Source organism: Alexandromys fortis, unplaced genomic scaffold, assembly GCF_014885135.2.
Source record: "Alexandromys fortis isolate MF-2015 unplaced genomic scaffold, M_Fortis_MF-2015_v1.1 scaffold_72, whole genome shotgun sequence".
NCBI classification, from domain to species: domain Eukaryota; kingdom Metazoa; phylum Chordata; class Mammalia; order Rodentia; family Cricetidae; genus Alexandromys; species Alexandromys fortis.
The window spans coordinates 3,395,051-3,401,551 of record NW_026067969.1 but is presented as its reverse complement, the minus strand read 5'-3'; the positions used below and the strand labels follow the sequence as shown (position 1 = coordinate 3,401,551).

General features: G+C 49.4%; 1 pseudogene; it reads left to right on the top strand.

Annotated features, from left to right (window-relative positions):
- Window positions 1-832: 832 nt before the first annotated feature.
- LOC126509495 (uncharacterized) lies at window positions 833-872 on the top strand (annotated as a pseudogene).
- The last annotated feature ends 5,629 nt before the right edge of the window (window positions 873-6,501 follow it).

The window sequence follows — 6,501 nt, the reverse complement described above, 5'->3', positions numbered from 1 at the left end:
TCATAGAAGAGAAAGCGGGAAGTATACTTGAACGCATTGGCACAGGAGACCACTTCCTAAATAGAACCCCAGTAGCACAGACACTGAGAGAAACAATTAATAAATGGGACCTCCTGAAGCTGAAATGCTTCTGTAAAGCAAAGGACACAGTCAACAAGACAAAACGACAGCCTACAGAATGGGAAAAGATCTTCACCAACTCCACATCAGACAGAGGTCTGATCTCCAAAATATTACAAATAACTCAAAAAATTGATCATCAAAAGAATAAATAATTCAATTTAAAAATGGGGTACAGTCCTAAACAGAGAACTTTCAACAGAGAAATCTAAAATGGCTGAAAGACACTTAAGGAAATGCTCAATATCCTAGTCATCAGAGAAATGCAAATCAAAACAACTGAGATTCCATCTTTCACCTGTAAGAATGACCAAGATCAAAAACACTGATGACAACTTATGCTGGAGAGGTTGTGGGGAAAAGGGAACACTTCTGCATTGCTGGTGGGAGTGCAAGCTGGTACAGCCCCTTTGGATATCAGTGTGTCGATTTCTCAGAAAATTAGGAAACAACCTACTTCAAGACCTAGTAATACCATTTTTGGGTATATACCCAAAAGATGCTCAATCATACCACAAGGACATGTGCTCAACTATGTTTGTATCAGCGTGTTTGTCAGCCAGAACCTGGAAACAACCTAAATGCTCCTTGACCAAAGAATGGTTAAGGAAAATGTGATACATTTACACAATGGAGTACTACACAGCAGAAAAAAATAATGACATCTTGAAATTTACAGGCAAATAAATGGATCTAGAAAACATCATATTAGAGATCGTATAAATCTTTCGCCTTTTACTAAAGATTTCCGTGGAGAGGAAAACATCATATTAGTAATTGAGGTAATCCAGACCCAGAAAGACAAATATATGTACTCACTCATAAGTGGCTTTTAGACATAAAGCAAAGAAAAACCAGGCTACGATTCACAATCCCGGAGAACCTAGATAACAAAGAGGACACTAAGAGAGACATACATGGATCTAATGTACATGGGAAGCAGAATAAAGACAAGATCTCCTGAGTATATTGGGATCATGGTGCTCATGGGAGGGAGCAGAAAGAATGGGGGGGGGAGGAAGGGGAGCAGAGAAAAATATATATAGCTCAATAAAAACAATAAAAAGAAATTATTTATTTATTTTGTATATATGTGTGGAGCAGGTGCATACCACAGTGGGCATGTGGCAGTCAGAAGCAACGTGAGGGAACTTGTTCTCTCTTTCTATCATGTGGGTCTTGGGGATTGATCTTTGGTCATCTGGCTTAGCAGCAAGCACCCTTACCTAATGAGCCATCTTGCCGGCCCATAGCATTTATTGATAAAATAAAATCAGTGTGTGATCATCACAGACTCTTTCTCTCTTGTGCTCCTTGACAAAGCCTGACTCCCAGCAGGAATGTAGGAGGAAGAGGGGGCCAGTGGGGGCTGAGAAGGTTTCAAGGACCAAATCATAGAGCTGCCTGGTCCTTCCTCAGAGCTAGGACACAGAGGGAAGGCACTCTCACTGAGCGAGGAGCCAGGCCCTCCCGGAGGCCGGACCTGTTGGCATCTGGACTGTGGGCTTCCTCCTTCCAGGACAGTGAGAGGCGTGTTTCTGTTGCTTAGGGACTGTTCAGTGTCTGGTATTGGTTAAAACGTCCCTAAGAGAGGAACACAAGAATCTATGGCAAGAGAACTACTGAAACCAACACCTGCAAAGTGGATGTCATGTGCATTCCTGGAACAAACAGCCCATACTGTCTCCAGGGGGTTCCAGGGACTGGCCAGAGAACGCTTGTGTTTCTGGCGTGGTGGTGAAGTTGGGGAGGCAGGGGTGACTGCTGATAGGCAGGTGAGGAGAGAGCCACAACCAGAAGAGAATCAGTAGGGAACCAGTCAAGAGCCTCAGGGGGAAACACATCAGAGCACATTACTGGAGAGCTGGACAGAGGGCAGCCTGGAAAAGAGCGGCGGAGAATCATGGCTGAGTTGTGCTGGCATTTGGGGGCTCCAGGTGTGTGGAAGGCAGAGCTGGGGAGGATGAAAGGGCGCCCTGGGAGAGATTCTCGGGAACGTCTCGAGGTGCAGCTTGGTGACTCTCAAGTGCTCACAGTGACAATTGAAAAACAGTAAATGACTCAAAGGCAGGATTTTCAAGCAAAACTGAGAGAAACCCTAAAAATCTGTGAAACTAGAGTTGGTGTGTAGCCTGTACCTGTCACCCCAGCACTCAGAGATTAAGAGAGCATGACTCTGTCTCAAATACCACACATACACACACACACACACACCCCTGACACACACACACACATACACAACACACACACACACATACACACACACACACACCTGAAGTAGGGAGGGGTTGATTTGGCCATCCAAAAGCAGGAGCTCTTGAATAAGGCAACCGAGCGACCCCAAAGGCATTTGAGAGACTATCAGTTCACCCTCCCAGCACAGGCCCAGAGAGCCTGGGAGACAAAGCGAACTAAGCATAGGAGTGTGGCCTGCTCACACTCCCCGCCCACTGCCCACTGCCACCCCAGCTCACACTCCCCGCCTCCAGAGCAACCCCTTCGACAACACCACATCAGGATCCAGTGAGCCACAGTGAGTTCTTGGTTGTGTCGTATGCTGGACCATCTCTCACATCTTAAGCCAGGGTGGGGTGTGTGTGAATGCCTCCTGGTGGAATTCCAAGATGGCGGACACCTGGAGTGCCAGGGGACTCAGAGGCTCAGGACTACCTCAAGGACAGACTCACCAATGAGTCCGCTCTAGGGTGAGGTCTGGTAGAGCTGTGTCACAGGGCTGGTACCTCCACCTTAGAGCAGCAGCTGAGGGCTTTGACCTCTTCGAAGCTGGAGGCTAGTCGGTGACTCTTGCCTCTCACCTCAAGGCATTCTTGTGGCAGCTTGTGGGGTCGAGGATGCTTTCCCCAGAGCTGTGAGGTGAACTGACACTTTGCCCTGCCAGGTTTTAGGTTTGCTGGGGACCAGTGACTCCTCCTGCCTTCCTTCCCACACTCTCTCCTGCTAGCCATGGGGGCGTCTGCCCGTGCCTGTCCAACTCTTGTATTTTGGAAGCCCAGAACATGTTTGATTTCCCAGGTTTACAGCTGGAGGGAAAGTTGCCTGGGGATGAATCATGCCTGAAGTTGCAGCCACATCTGATTTAGTAAAAAGAAGAAGAAATTAAACAAGCTTTGAGAACCTTGTGGCCACAGACAGGGAAGATGCCCGAGCTGTCATCCGCAGTGAGAAAGCCGAGCTCCCAAACAGCGGGGTGATGTGTGGGGCCCACTAGGTCAGCAGCGTGCCCAGACTCACGCAGGACCCAGAGGAGAAGGGAGAAGAGGGGTAGGGGAGGGAGAGAAGAGGAGAGGACAGGAGGAAGGGAGGGAGGGAGGGAGGGAGGGAGGGAGGGAGGGAGGGAGGGAGGGAGGGAGGGAGGGAGGGAGGGCTTGAGAGGAAAACTCAGGTTGAGCTGAACTGACAGAATGGGATTTCAGCCTTGAAAAAAGTCACTCCAAATCACAACTCTGGGAGGCAGCCTGGCTGGGGCACTGGGACGGCATTCCTCCTGAACTTGAGGCTTCTGAATGAGGAGCAGAAAAGGTCCTGACATCTGGGAGCTTCTGCAAGCCTTGGAGTGCCATGCTGCTTCCCTTCCTCCCTTGACCTCTCTCCTTTCAGTCATCTTTGCTTAGCATCTCCTAAGTTCCAGGTCTCTGCTGACAGGAGCCGGAGAATTGACTCAGGGGCTAGCAGCAGACTGCTCTTCTGGAGCACTGGGGTTCGGTTGTTAACCCCTAGACCATGGCTCACGGGCGTCTGCGACTCCAGTCCTAGGGTGTCAGCATCTTCCTCTAAACTCTGCACTCACGTGGTACACAGACACACATGCAAGCAAAGCACCATCTGCCAAAAATTAATTAAAAATAAATCAATAAACGAGTGAAAATGAACAAGGGGGCAGAAGAGACGGCTCAGCAGCTAAAGGCACTTTCCACCTAGCGTGATGACCTGAGTTCAATCCCTAGAATGCATATGGTGGGAGGAAAAAAAAAACAACAAACATTGCAAAATTGTCTTCAGATTCCCACATGCATGCTAAAGTGTGCAGTTTAATTAATTAAAATTTTAAAAATAATTATTAAATTGAAATTTTGTGTTTACCTCTGGTCTCCACATGGACACTCACACACACATACACACACAGATACACACATACAATGCATACATATTCTCACATACAATGCACAGCGCTCAGCATCTAACTTTGTCACCCAGGCCATCCAATCAAGTGCACTTGGATGATTCACTGGTCCTCTGCACATACAGTAGACTCCTGCCTTGCTCTTTTCCCCATGAGGACCCACCTCCCTGTCATTTCCCTTGTGGTGATAGTGCCCATTGGGCCCTCCATGTTTAGAAAAGAAAGCTGGCCCATTGTGGCCTTCACAATGACAGCCTTGTTGCTTTCTGGTCACTCAGAGGCCAAAGGAACTACCGCCTTTCTTTGGCCCTTATCTCCCATCAGGCCATGCTCAGCCAGGGTCATGTCCACTCCTGCCTGGTCCAGGACCATCCTGTACCCTGGATAAAAGGCACCAGGGGGAAAAATGACTATGAGAACTCAGACAGTTATTAACCAGACAAGAGATATTGATCTCTTTACCGCTACCACGAGAGAACAGCACTAGCCTCTTCACAAGGGGCTGCCTTGTTCAGGAGACTTGGCAGGGCCGGTACGGATGCCTGGACCGCTCTGAGCCAGCAGCAGAGGGATGGCAGGGTCAGGGAGAGCCCTCGCTGTTCCTCCCTTAGTACTGGATGGCAATGTAGCCTGGAGTGTTCCTAAGGCCCAGACTTACAGGGTTGTCATACTAAGTAAACCTGAGCAACTTAATGAGAGCGCCCGTGAAGCATGGCATCTCTCGCTGTCATCGCCGCTTCCTCCACATGAGGACAGTGCTTCATATGGGAAGAATGTGTGCCAGTTCACCCGTTTCTGCTGCAAACTGCCTCCAAGGTAGGGCTAGGACCTCTCGGAAGCGAGACAGTACCTCAGCTCTCGGGTTTCAGAAATTCCACTAGTCGGGCTGGGATCTGGGTCGTGAATCATGCCCTGGGTTTGGAAAAAGTTGCAGAATCGAAGCCAATGGAGGCTTGTGGCCCACCCAGCGGGGACGTGGGCTCTTGCCCAGGATGGTGAGTTCCAGAAGCTGCTGCACTTCCCTGCCCTGGCTCTGCCGTCAGGAGACTGGAGTCAGACCTCCTTCAGACCCGGGAACATGAAACACGTATGCAACCTCTTGCCAGGAGTGCAGCTACCCAAGGATCTCAGACAGCTTCCAGGGGTGCCTGACACCCACAGAATAAAGCTGCATGTAGAAACCCTGCGGGGGATTATTATGTGAGGCGCTGCAAATGTCCAGAATCAGGAATAACAGAGGAGTCCCAAATCACACAGTTCCCATCTCTTAGCAGCAGAATGAGGAAGCCTGGGAGAAAAAAAAAAAAAAAGCCTGAGACACAAACAGAAAGTTCTCGATTGAGATATAGGATTTAGTAAAGGCACAATGCACTCACCCTGAATCTACTCCAGGCTGGCCTCTGAATCTTCATTTGCAAGAACTCCCTGGGACTGGTCCGTGGCTATCTCCTCTCATCCATACACCTCCAGACCTCAGGCGCCTGTCTTACATCTGGCCTCCTTGAGCCAGAATCCACTTTCCAGAAATGTCCTTCCAGAAGGCAGCTGCCAGAAGACACTGAAATCATGTCAGAGGCCACTGTCCTGAGCATTTGGTAGAACCCTGAAGATTGGCCTGATTATCTGCTCCTTTGTCAATGATCCTCCATCCCATGAGATGAGAAGGAAAGGGCTTTTACATGCCTTTTAGGAGACAGACAGCCACTCCACCAAGGTCTTCTGAACTCCCTGGTTCTAAGAGGTTGGAAATTTTACACTCAGACTTGGCCATGTCCTGACTTTGAACGGCTACTTCCCTTCCTCCAGGAACTCACATCTTTCCTGAATCCCTTAGCACAGGGTGGCCATGCTGGGTACCCAGAACTCACCATCTCAGTGTGCCTCATGACTGGAGATGCCTGGTTGGTCCTTGTGCAGAAGACTCTATCCTCAGGGTGAGGGTGGCTTTTGCCATGGCAGGGTAGGGGGGATGGTTCTGAGCAGAAGAGAAAACACTGCATCTGCCCACACATTCTCCAGGCCATTGTGACTTGGAAGGCAGTTGGAGCTATACCCTCAACAGAAGACAGAAGACTATATAGCTTGCAGAGATTGTGCAGGGCTGGCATGCCCTATGTAGGCCTTAAAGCCAGGGGAGGCCAGGCTGGCTCTCCATGGGGGTCCATTCATCCTTGACAGTGAACCTGATGGAAAGCTAGTCAGGGCCAGAGGATGGGTAACAAGCCTTGGTCTATTCTTGG